Below are 13,739 nucleotides of genomic sequence, written 5' to 3'. Positions count from 1 at the left end.
GCACTTTCTACAAAAACTACTTGACGACCATTATAATGTCTTTTGATCTTTTCCAGACCAAACAATTTCTTCCAATCTTTCCTCACAAGCCTTGTATCTTAATACACCAATCTTTTTTCTCTTTTTCTCACTCCATTTCTTTCTCCATCTCTTCCAGGTGGTCTGAATCATTCTCAGAACCAACTCAGCTCAGCAAAAATTGTAATTCAAGTCCAAGGCCAGTCACATAGATTTATTTGTCTGTAAGAAATATCTTCACAAGTGAGGAGGGTATCTTCACTTCTCATAGTCTATGGAAATCTAGCTAATCCAGTCAGTGGAGTCTAGAGATCTATTCAGATTATCCTGAAGTAGTCTGATTCAGTCAGCTAAACAGCTCTGAAGACTCCACTGGGCCCAATGCCCTTGATTAGACGTGGAAAGCTAGTGCTTTTTGAGATGCCTTGGAATATCCTGCCCAGCATCCAGCTATTGATCCAGAAGGACACTATCTCCCACAGCCTCCATGACACAGCACCAGCCCCATGCCTAAGATGCCCTATGGCATCCCAACCATGTGTAGAGATGGCCTCAGGTGTTTGTATTTAGGCAGCCAGTCTGAGCCCACAGCTGACATGTACATTCTTACACTGCAAGAACAAGGTCAGGTACAAATTCAGAGCCTTACTGTCTGGCTTGTCTTACAAACAGGAAGAGTTAGACATGACAACAGGAGCTGTGCACAGAATCTATGATGATAAATACTATACATGCCACGATAAAAGGATGGTGATAACTTATTTGTCTATGGGAAAAAATTGTAATGTCCACAAGTAGTCAATCTTATCAGCAGAGAGGAATGTTCTGGGTGTTCTTTCATCCTGGGTATTCTATCCCAGTGATGACATTCTGGAACAACATTTGCTGGAAGCAGAAAGAGATTCCAGCATAAAAAAATTACTATTATTGTTCTAAACTGAGGATGAGAAGATGTTTCCTGGTGAAGACAAATGTGGTATTAGCTGACTACATCTTTCGGCTTAAAAGATGTTGGCTGTTGTGACAGCTAAACCATCCTCCTCTTCCTGCTGCACAGATACACACATGAATTTAATGATTGCTTGCAGCTTCTATGTTTACACTTTAAAAATTTCATGTATAAAAATGGATGGTCTTTCAAAGTTCCATTCTTAATCCATTAATTTCTCCAGGGATGGAAAGTGGTATAAAGAGTATCATTTGAACTAGTGGTGTAAATGACATAATGAATGAATGAAAGCTATTGTTCAATTAAAAATAATTTTCACAGAATCATAGAATGGTTTGGGTTGGAATAAACCTTAAAGACCATTTCATTCAAATGACCTGCTGTGGGTCAGGACACCTTCCACTAGGTAAGGTTGCTCAGGGCCCTGTCCAGCCTGGCCTAAACACTTCCAGGGATGAGACATTCACAGCTTTCCTGAGTAACCTGTTCCAGTGCTTCACTACTCTCTAAGAATCTAATGTAAACCTACTCTCAGTTTAAAATCATTGTCCTCTGTGATGTCACCCTCTTCCCATATGAAAAGTCCCTCTCCCTCTTTTTAATAAGCCCTCTTTAGGTACTGGAAGGCTGAAATGAGGTGTCCCCAGACCCTTCTGTTCTTCAGGCTGAACCATCCCAGCTCTCTCAGCCTGTCTTTGTAGGACAGGTGCTTCATCCCTGTGATCATATTTGTGGCCCTTCCCTTGAGCTGTTCTTACAGGTCCACATCTTTTTTGTGCTGAGGGCCCCAAGGCTGGATGCAGCACCTCAGGTCATCAGAGCTGAGAAGAGGGGGCTGCTCCTTTTTTGGTGCAGCCCAGGATGTGATATTTTTTCTGGTCTGTGAGCCACATTCATGGCTCATGTCCTGTTTTTCATCCATGAGGAGTTGCAGGTTCTCCTCAGCAGGGCTAGTCTCAGTGACTTTTCCCCATCTGTACTGATAACTGGGAAAGCACCAACTCAAGTGCAACATCTTGCACTTAGGCTTGTTGAACATCATGAGGTTCTCATGGCCCTTCTTCTCAATTTTATCTGTGTTGGATGCTTCCTCCATGTACCATTCTGGATCAGATGCTCGTGTGGGAAACAATGTACAAGATGAGTAAAGCAGGGAGGTTAGAAAAGAATTTTGAAGGCACGACAAATTCTCAAGCTCAACAAAATCCTGAAGATCCCCTCTGAAACTCCTGTAGATGCTGTGATATGTGGGAAGAGCATGCCAAAGGTAGGAGACAACAAAGATGACTCAGTAAGCAATCTCTTGCTGGATAACCTAGGTGAAAATTCCTGCAATACTAATAAAGTATCAACCCTTCCACTCAAATTTAATTTCTTGGACTTCCTCTGAATGTTGTTTTGAGGCAGTTCAGATGGGATTAACTGTTTTCCAGGAAAGTGATGCTCTATTGCAGGACCAGAGACTTGCAACCAGCATAAAGTAACAATGCAATCCCTGCAGGAGTCTGGCCCCTCAGCAGTCTCACTTGGTCTCTGCTCTGCAGGTTTTTGCAAGGGGTTTGTTTTCACCTTTTATCCCCTCCCAACCTGAGAAAAGTTAGTCTTATTTCTGCTCTTCCTCCTGAACACTTGCAGTATTTGCAGCCAACCAGGCAGTTTGAGTCAGTCTCATTTTTAGCTCACCTTAAACAACTTATTTCAAAACACAAAAACATGTTGAGCTGTTCTGTCAATACTATTCTGTATTGACATTTTTACTGATTCTGAAAAACCAGACAAAAAGGGTAGGACATTGAGTTGTGGGTAAACATTTACTGAGTTAAAAAAGCTTTTTCCATCCCCTAGTAAGACAATCAATAAAATTCAGCTCCATGTTCCAGGGTATCCACGTGCAGTTTTGAGTCCTTTCTTCCTGACACACTGTACAATACTGTTGGTCAGTTCCAGGAAGAAACAGGTTGTGAAAATACCCAGTGAGACTGATTATATTCCTAAGCATGTTCTCCCGAGGCACACTTAGCTACACTTTGAACAATGTTTCAATTAAAACTTCTTTTTTCCTTTTGGCAGATGAACAACACATACTTAGTGGTGTAGTGGTTCGTTTTGTAAGCTTTAGAACAAGGCTGCAGCTTTTCTACCAACACTGTGGTTTCTTGTGTTCATAACTAAATTCAGTAAATAATAATAACAAATGTATTATATTGTTAACCTGTGCTGGTAAACTTGGCATTTGTAAGTGAAGACTGTCTCCAATCCTTTTGCCCTTCTGTTCAGAAGCATATCAGCTATACACTACAAAAGTGAGGGAAATTACATAAATTTCCAAAGTACCAGATTAAAAAGACACATTTCTGCTTTAATTTTGTTTTACAATTAGTTTCCCTTTCCCTCCTTTTTCTGCCCACTCCTTCCCTCAAGATGCTCAAATGCTTATCCTCAGTGTGCTGGAATTCAATATATTACAATATTTAATCTACTCTTGTTTGCCTACAAGTATATTGAAATCCAAACCTTCTCTTGGAAATCAAGATACTCAGGAGGCTTTACAACATAGCATTTTCTGATGTTGATACTTTGTTGTTCAGATATTGCTGTCATATATTAAAACAGTTTAGACAATATTTTACTAATTATTACTTGAAGTCCACAGTGGAAATTCACAGCCCTGCAATAGGTTTCCAGGAGCCTGAGCTAAGAGGCAGCATCAGCAGTTCCTGCTAGAACCTTTGCAAGGGGTGATATTCCTCCCTCTGAACCAGCTTGTTTTTAGAGCTCAACAGAGATGTCAGCTGTCAAAAAAACATCTTGTTTGGGCTAGAGCCTCAGGTACCTACTTCAAAAACTAGTTCCTTAAGGTAATGGAGATTTAGCTAAACTAGGCTGTAAGTCTTCAAAAAGAAAGGGCTCATGCTTTAAGTGGCAAGTCAATGACTGCTTTCATCTTAGTTCATCTGAGGAGTCACACATAAGTAAAGGGTTTCAGGTTTTTGCATTATGGAGTAAACATTTCAAATTAAGATTAGTATTCTTACTTAAAAATTAGTATTTCATATTGCTCAGTTGAGAACAGGCTGTTCTCTTTCAGAGTGTCCCAGGTTTGTCTTGGATAGTCAAATTTCTTCTTAGGAGCTGGTACAGTGCTCTGTTTTGGATTTTTAGTGAGAATAATGATGATAACATACTGATGCTTTAGTTGTTGCTGAGTGATGTTTGTTCAGTCAAGAGCTTTTCAGTCCCCCATGCTCTGCCTGTTGAGCAGGGGCACAAGAAGCTATGAGGGAGCTCCAAAGGACATCTGACCAAATTGGCCAAAGGGATGTTCTATACCACAAAAATTCATGCTCAGTGTATAAAATGCAGGGAGTTGTCTCAGAGGTGCCAATCACTGCTCTGGGATGGGGTGGGCACAGGTCAGCAAGCAGTGGGCAATTATAATATGCATCTATTGTTTCTCTTGGGTTTTAGTTTTATCTCTTGCTCTTTTCTTTATGTCATAATTATCATTATTTTTTTTATCTTCCAAGTATTAAACAGTTCTCATCTCAGCCCACAAATTTTACTGTTTTTCTAAGTCTTTCCCCCATTCCTCTTGGGAAGAAAAGGGAGTGAGCAGCTGCTTTCCTAGCTTAGTTGTCAGCTGGGGTTAAACCACAATTCAAAGTAATGATAATAAGTCCCAGCCAAAGAGTGTCAGATGCAGTAAGTGATCTTCTACTCTTCCTTACCAAGCACTTTGGGCTCCATTGGTGAAAACTGACACAGAATTTTCCATTGTGATAATTATTGTTATTAAAATTGAATTCAATTTAGACGGGGGACATAGTATTTGAAGCAAAACTTTGGCTAAATTAAAGTGCCTTTTTGTTATTCTCCAAAACATTTTTAACCACATCTAAGCAAGATATGAACATCTGAGGCTGTTAACTGTGGGAGCACACAGTATTTTTGCTCAAGAATATTGCTTGTCATTTTGTGTAAAGAAAATAAAGTATTTACATTACCTCTAGGGTTTCCAATCACTGTGTAATCTTAAAAAGGTTCCCAACAGTGTTCTGCAAAGGAACCCAAGTACCATTGCATATCCTGACTTGGAAGGGACCCACAAGGTTCACCAAGTCCAACTTCTGGCCCTGCACAGGACCACTCCAAGAGTCACACCATGAGCCTGACAGCAGTATCCAAACATTTCTTGAACTCTGTCAGTCTTGGTTCTGTAACCACTTTTCTGGGAGCTTGTCCCAGTGCACGACCACCCACTCCCAGATTAGGAAGGAAACGCAGAAGATGAATGTTGCATGTTTAGCAGAGTGAACTTCTCAAACTGCCATCAAATTTTTCAAAATATACATAACATAACTGATCTTAATTAAGTCACTAATACTGCTCCCTTAATTTCTGCTAATTCTAAAGTCCGTCTTCTGCTATCCATAACTTCTCTTGTCTTTTGGCTGAAGTCTCACTTTTGTCGTCATTAAAAAAAACATTTACTAATAAGATAATTTTCTTTGTGTGGGCAGACATCTTCTAATTTAGTTTTCAAAAGCCTGACAGAGTCTCTATCAGCTTACAGTGACTTGACAGTGCTCATTTTACTGTGTTTCACAGAAAGAATCTTTTCAAAAATTTGGTACATTCAGATGTATTGAAAATTATAGTTCTGTTAGTTCCCAATGTGATTGTCTCACAGCAATATTCTATCACGTTTTGGAGAGGAAAAGCAAACTGTTCTTACTGTGCCCTGTGCTGTGTACTTACTTTTGTATTAGGAAAACATTCAAACACCTTGATATTATTAAAACTCATGTGATATAATCTGGTACACAAAGGTCATGTATATGCTAGCAGGACAGCATATCTCAGCAGAAAGTAGTGGGGAAAAAATGCAGGCAGTATGCTATGGAATAAGGCAGTGTGCTTATTCTCTGGAAACTCAAAGAGTTGTTTCCTACTCTCCCAACCATATACTTATTGTTAGTATTTAAAAAGTTACTAAATAAATAAAGGTCTTCTGAAGCAGAGAAGTGAGGGTGTGAACAAGTAAATGAAATCTTGGCGTCTAACCAATGAAATGTTTTTTTCAAGCTGGATTGAGGGAAGTTTTCAGGCACTTCAGTACATTCAAGCAGAGGAGATTTCTTCAGGCTGGATGAGCAGCCTTTCAGCTAAGCAATGCTGACATGTTTATTGTGCCAACTTTGTAGTTAGGGAGAGTAATTCAACTCACAGTGTCACACGTTTGTTCATAAACAATACATTTATGTAAAATAAATAAAAGCAGTTTAAGTAATATGGAAATAAGTTGGAATCTGATGGAGCTAAGGAACCAGCTTTATGATAAACATTGTCGTAAAAATGGTGTAAACTGTTTCAAAAAAATGATGCAAAATGTATATTTACAGAATTTTTAATGTACATTCTCCTTCTTTCTTTACTGACATCCAACAAAAAATTTTGCTTGGATTTCTAAATGATTCTTCATCTTTATCTGAGTAGCTGGGTTTTGCTACTCTAACAGCTGTGGACAAAACCATGGAAATTTTAATAATAAGGAAAAGAAAACCCTTAACCCTTGCATAAAGGATCAAAAGCAAAATATATTCAGTCTTTTCCAGGTCAATTCATATTCTGCTCTTATTTTAACAATTAACATAATTTCAATAGTTGCAGTCCAGGAAATTCCAATTTACATCACCGTTACATCAAATTTTTAGTCATTTATATTCTGATGCTCTTTAAAGATTGTATTTTCTGATAGTTTGTTTTCACCAGTTGCTTGCTGATTCAAATAGCACCAGCAATTTTGTTACTATTTGAAACTGGAGTATAGGAAAATGTTATATATACTTTAATTTTAGGCATTATTTTCCTTCAGAGGGTCATAAATCTTAAAGATGCCTATAAAAATACTGGTTTTATTCTGATAAAAATGGGCTGAAGTCATTGAGAGCTCATGCCCATGGAGAATCTAAAACTTCTCATTTACACTTTGGAGTCTATAATGCAGTGCCAGCTCTGAGTATTGCTGGGAAACAAGGACCAAGTACTTGACTGAATTTGGAGTCATGCTGGGTCAACTAAAACAAATAAACAGGCAAATTTCACTGTGAGAGTTATGGAGAAAACACAGGAGTTGAATAATCAACTTTTGCTCTTTTACACTTTAATGTAAAAATTAATACATGACAGAAGAGTTTACTTCTGTTCCATTACCAGTGGCAAAAATTTTAAATGAAGAGGAATATCATTAAACCTGCATGTCCAATAACAGAAGATGGAAAATAATGTTTTACTAACTCAGGCTGATGAATAGCTGACACATCAAAGTAGCAAGGAAGGTCATGCATTATATCTGCATGGTACTGTCTAGTCACAATCGCTGCAGAGAATCCCACACAGTTTGCAATTATCAGGAAGCAGCAATGACCATGGATATGGCCTGTCCACAGTGGGGGAGTTGGACTATATAATTTTTAATCTCCCTTCCAACCCAGACCATTCTATGATTTTATTATTCTGTATTCCTATTTTGAACATCCTGTAACACCAGAATAGTATTGACTATGACAAGTTAATTTTTTTTCTCTCAAAAGCTGTCAAGGTATAATTCTGTAGAGCACATTTAATATAAGAAGGGAGGAAAACATATAAATGTCTTATCAGACAAGACAGTAATTCCCTGCTCTCTCTCTTTGAACACTGGATGGTATTTAATATCTAATAATTTTGCTATAAGTCCCTAGGAAACTTTCAAATATTTAAATGCTGTTTTATTTGGAGTAAACCATCACAAAATGGTGAACATTCCCCCTAGTTCTCTGACCCTTGGTTTGACTGTGAAATCTTGATTTAGTTACACACCCAATTATTCCCTCAGGCTATTAAGTACTAAAGTACTCCAGCAAAACCTAGGGGAGATGGCACAATAGATCTGCCTACAGGACATTATTTCCATTAGGCACAATATTCTGCACTACAGAAAAAATGCGCTAATAGCACTGCATTATCATGTTAAAATGGGGTTACTGGTGCATGTCACCACTCAGCACAGTTCATTATCTTATGATTAAGTATGTATCAAGATAAGCAGAGATTTATAGATACTTTTCTAAACAGCTGAAGAACTTTTGAAGAGTAATAAAAAACACTTTCAGATAAAGGGTTTTGCTTGTCTTGCATTTTGTGTTTTCTTTCTGAAATCCTACGTACTCATTATATTCTTATTTTAAGGCTTGACTAATAATCAACGTTTTCTACAAGATAACAAGGGAGTAGAGCAAAATAACACTGAAAAGACATGTTAACATTTCATCCAAGGGAACATTACTCATTACCAGCTTCACAGCATTCAGAACTATTTTGACAGAAGTAATGTGTGCTCCCTCTTTTTTTTCATGCATGAATTAAAATTGTAATTAGTGCATCTGTAGAAAAATCACCACCTAATATACAAATGTCTGTCCATAGATAATTTTTCTCTCTCCCTTGCAGTTCACTTAATAGTCTCAATTCTTCCATGGTGTCAGGGAGACTAGTGGAATTTCATTACAGCATCGTCTCATTTCATTGTTTAAGTCTGTGGCTATTAGATAACAAAGGACAACATAAAATTTATTATTGCAGCCACAGTGTAATTTGGACAGTTCTTCTTTTGTCTGAACACATTGGAGACCTCTCCATTGTATTTTTTTATTTTTGAGAAAGGGTATTAAGATTCATTACTGTAATGCAGGGTACACCCACAGGAGTGAGTACACACTTTTATTTTTCCTGTTGATTGAAGTAAGAGGGACACCTACAAGCGAAGACACCAAAAGTGATTATATCAACATTCAACTGTGTATTTACAGATGCTGGTGCTTCTCACATCATCACCACATACCTCCATTTCCAAAGTGGCCTTAACATTTCAATATCTTGTTGTTAAACAAATCACCTTCCATAGTAGAAAATAACTGGAAATGAGGCAGTTTCTAGATGTTAAAAAATTCAGAGAGCCATAAGAGGTTCCCTGGCTATGTGGTATTTCCTACTGCTAGAAAAATTATAGAAAACAAGACAATTTTGTTCCATAATAAAGCAAATAATGTAGAGATGCAGCTGGAACTGGTTTCCACAAGTTTTCAAAGTACACTTAATGGTGAATGGCTTCTTCACACTAAGGTATGCTTGTAAGATAACACCAAATTCTTAAGTATTACAACTTTTTAAGGAAAGTATTGGATAAGGAAGAACTCATACTCCTCTCCTTTTTATATTTATTTCTTGCTCTTTCCTTTTTCACTTTTCTCTCTTTTTTTTTCTTTTGTTTTTCTTTTTAAGAGGCAGAACTCTAAAGCCCACTATATCTCTGTTGCAATGACATTAACTGTCTAGAGGTGGTTCTTGACTCCAACACTCTTAGCTGTGGATTTCTTCTTCTTTCAATCACCAGCAGATTAATCTTCAAAATTCTGAATATGGAGAATAAAAATGCATATTTGACTGCACAGAAATGGAGGACTCAATAAAAAATACCAAATGTATAAGGTTAAAATAAAATTATTAACAGCAGTCAAGGATTCATGAAATGCTAAAAATTTGCAATTGCAATGACATTGGTATTCAAGACTATTGCACACTATTTTATTACATAACAATTTGAAATAAGACTGAAAAAGAAATAAAATTTCACAACTGTGCCTTGTAGTACCAAAGTGCTGTGTATATATCTTGTCTGTATATGTATTGTATGTATATACAATCTACAGTTCTATACAAGTATCAGAGCAGTTTGCTGTATCTGCATCCTTCTTAAAAGTGAGAAAATTTATAATCATAACTCCTCTGATACCTGAAGAAAGTTCACTTTTAATTAAACAATGGAGAAATGAACTCCAAAGCAATGAAGGCACAGATCCATATTTATATATTTTCTCCTAACACACCTAGGACCTAACCTAAGAAAAGTTATGTGCCGAAATGTATTTATGTATTCAAATGCTTTATCTTTAAATCTTTGTCTGTATAAGAAATTGAACATGAGTTTCCTAAATCAAAGTTACATGATTGAGTAAAAGATCTGGCTCCTTTCTCACCTTCATTCCTTCCACATGGGGGAGGGAATGTTCATTTGCTCTGCAGGCCCCTAAATAGAATAAAACTTCCCAAATAGTTTAGCGTAATTCAACGTCTTCTATGAACAAGGCATTATGACAGCACCAAAAAAAAAATAACAGCAATGCCATAAGTTTATTCTGACCACGCCCACTTTTCTCCAATTAAAGTACAAAAAATATTATTAATAATAATTTTAAAAAATAAAATGAAAAGGCAAATTAGTGCCTGGAGGACACTTCAAAAAGAAAGAAATTATGAATGCCATTTAGAATTCCCTGCCTGATTTATCTGCAATATTCATAAGTGTGTGTTTATCCAGAAGCTTTGTCTCAGATCAGGCAATTAATTAAACTAGAGAAGATCTCAAGCAGGGAGAGATGAGAGTTGTTAATAGTGTGTAGTTGATAATCAAATTTGTCTCTGCCGTTTTTCTTGGGACTCACTCTTCTGTTTGCACTTCTGCAGCACAAGGAAGATGTGAAATCCACGGCTGAGTAGTACAACATGAAATATTGTTTTCCAACCAACCCTTCAGAACTGGAACAGTTACCACTTGTGCTAGTGCCAATATAGCTCAGCTCCAGATGACTACACCTAAAGCACACCTTCACTTCTTTGGGCACATAAGCACAGATGCTTTTAGCCAGTCCATTTTTCTTGAGAGTACATGAGGAAGTAAGGTGATGTTTTCAACCCAAGGTTGAAGCTGAAAAATTAGAAATGGCAAGACAGGACAAAAATAAGATCAGAACTGATAAAAACCCAAAGGGTGAGGATGAGACTTGGTTTCAAATTGTCACAGAAAGTGGTGTAAAGTACAGAAATCAAAACATGGGTGTAGGAAGGAAGCGGTTTCAAGTGCATCTTGTTAATTTTGGTGTGGATCTTTCAGAGCACACAAGCCAGTCATTCATTCTCCTTGAGACTATAGGACTGCAATGGTTTTGCCAATAACAGGAAGAAATTAAACCCTCCTCACAAAATTATACAATTTTTACAGCCTAGATCAAATACTTGCTTGTTATTCCAAGCACTGGGGCTGCAATCTAGTTTGGTGCTCTTGTAGGCTGCACCAAATCAAAAGAAGCCATAATATCTCTTCAGGAAATACATATACTGTGCATCCAGGCAGGATTTGCCTCCGAACTTTGATATCACAAGACTTTTTTCCAGGATTTTTGTTCAAAGTTATGTACACTATGTTATCTATCTTCATGTTAGGAAGTTTGAATCCAGATACTGCAGCTTTTACCCAGATCAGACCTCTCTCCGAGGGACCCATAGGAATTCACTTTCCTCCTGTGGAAGGTGATACCTCTTGGCACTAAGACTTCTTGCACCTTCTGAATAATGCACCTACATGTCTCATGACACCTGTAATGGCTGGCTTTTCACCGAAACCCCACTGCTTGAAAATGATTAAAATCCCCTTGATAAAATAATTTATACTGGTAATTCCAACAAAGCAATGCAGTCAGTACATGTCTAGACACCTGGAAAAGCAGAGCAAGTGCTTACAATAAGCAGATACTCCCCTATGTAGCTGCAGTTGGCAGCTACATGGGGATGTCATCTTAAAATTAGAGATCAATCACTAATTAAGATAAAATCATTTGAAATTCTGTGATTACTGAATAAACAGAAACCAAAAAATACTGATACTGTTAAATTTATAGACCCTTAAAAATCCCCTCTCATATAGCATCTTTAAAGTCGATCCTGAATGTATTGTATGTTCATGCAATTTTATTCCATTACAAAAATGTAGACAACTGCTTGGGTTTGGTTTTTTGTTTTTTGCATTTGGAAATATGTTCAGTTTTTTCCTGTTTAACAATTTCAGAGGTTTACTTTAGAAATTAAAACAAAGATAAGTAGTCCTTTTGACTGCAGGGGTCACTCACATTCCCTGTACATTATATGTACAGAATAATTTCCTAAGTTTTAACTCGCAAGACAGCCAAGGTGTACCCAAAGTCTCCTTAAATACTGAACAGAATCCCTCTGCCAGCTGAAATGATAGAAACTTGAAATTCCAAACTCCTTTTGGTTACTTTTTGTGGGAGTTCCCATCTGACAGACCTCTGTTTGAAAATTACATGTAGTACATAAGTAGTGAAATTACCAGTTTGTGAAGCTTGCTGAGACTTCTGCATGAGCTCAGTTCTCCAAGTAGCTCTGGGGCATCAAAAACATTGGGCATGATTTTGGACTCGAACACTTCATTTTGAGGGAAAGTGGCTCCTTCATAGGGTAGCCCTGTGACTAAGTCCCTTGCTAAGGTCAATACTTCAACTTAAAGACATTTTGTCAGAATCCTCATGGAAAAACAGTCTGGACTGAATCACTTTCAATTATATTAGATATGCAAAAGGAATGTGTCTGTAGACCTTCTTTTTGCCACTAAAATACACTTGCTATTCCATTGTTGCTGGAGTAAGGACTGACCATTTAAAAGACAATGAAATACCTATCTAGTGAAAAGGATATTCAGTGATTCCCAGACAACTAATTCTACAGACAGGTGATAACATCACATTTCTTGAATCACTGTCAAACATAAATGCTTGTATGTCAAAACTAACAGAAATCAAATAGAAATAGCTAAATGGATAGAAGAGAGTAAAATCAGTAAAGCAAACAAAATGGTTTTCCCACAAAATATTTGTTGTGAATCAATATTAATTATTGAAATGCCAGTCATAAAGCTAAGAGACTACATATTTTTACACCTTTCTATGAGTCTGTCACTAAACAACACCTCAGTCAAAGATAAATTCAGTAGCGAGAGAGAATTTCCCTTACCTTTTCCTCCACGGAGAAGCTCTTCAGCAGTAAATAAAGACCTGGTAGAGGACATCTCATTTTTCAGGTAATTAGAAGAGCATACACTATTTTTTAAGTGGAAAATATCACTCCACTCATTACCCCATAGAAGCTAGAATAGAAAAATCCACCCACAGACTATGACCAAGTTTAAGTAACTGTATGTGGGCACCTGAGAATTGGACATCTGAGTTCCCATTGTAATCAGTGTAGATTTAGAGTTTAACTGCACATAAACAAGTAGCTTGGGCATTTGAGGTGCCAGGGCTATCCCACTTGGCCTCTGGCAGACATTTTAAGCAGGCATAAACATCCTGTAGGAACTGGCTCCATAACACACACATGGAAATAAAAACTTCTGTTTGGAAAAATTAATCAAGTGCCTGCATCAAGAGCATCAGGAGCTTCAACACCTCACTCACACATGGACACCTCCAGGCTGGGACTTCCCCACCTTACAAAATGCTCCAGTGCCTGCAATATGGGGAGCAGTCCCACCTCAGGGGAGTGACCCCATTACCTCAATGAGGGCACCTCTCACCATTTGTAGGCTTATCCATAACACCAGTACAGCACTGCTAGCTGGGACACAGGGCTTACAGGAGACCTGCAGCTTGCTGGAGAAGCACACAGAGGTCAGACAATACATCCTACTGGAGGATATCCCACAGTGCAATACAGCAAAGAGATCCCACAACAGCTCCTCACCTCATCTGAACATAATCCCTTTTCTGCACTGTCTGTAGTGTCTGAAGTACTTCTTGTACCTATAGCAGGAGGCTGAATAAAACTGTGAGAAATACATGCACCTGTGTTCCTAAATTAATGATGGTGGTTTCTATAATCC

General features: G+C 37.7%; 1 long non-coding RNA gene across 6 annotated transcripts; it reads right to left on the bottom strand.

Annotated features, from left to right (window-relative positions):
• Positions 1-8,000: 8,000 nt before the first annotated feature.
• On the bottom strand, positions 8,001-13,678 carry LOC148184846 (uncharacterized). Of its 6 annotated transcripts, none has more exons than XR_015771913.1 (5): positions 13,601-13,678; positions 13,434-13,509; positions 12,872-12,957; positions 10,045-10,109; positions 8,001-9,420 (listed from the first exon to the last, which is right to left on the bottom strand). It is a non-coding gene; the product is annotated as an uncharacterized LOC148184846 (long non-coding RNA). The 6 variants fall into 6 exon arrangements; XR_015771915.1 differs by having other exon boundaries at positions 10,045-10,094; XR_015771912.1 differs by having other exon boundaries at positions 12,872-12,926.
• Between the last annotated feature and the right edge of the window lie 61 nt (positions 13,679-13,739).

This window comes from Pseudopodoces humilis, chromosome 2 (genome assembly GCF_049639895.1).
Source record: "Pseudopodoces humilis isolate 2021_Gansu_Grassland_sample_001 chromosome 2, ASM4963989v1, whole genome shotgun sequence".
Classification (NCBI taxonomy): Eukaryota; Metazoa; Chordata; class Aves; order Passeriformes; family Paridae; genus Pseudopodoces; species Pseudopodoces humilis.
The sequence above is the reverse complement of the archived record's forward strand: the minus strand, read 5'-3'. Positions and strand labels throughout refer to the sequence as shown.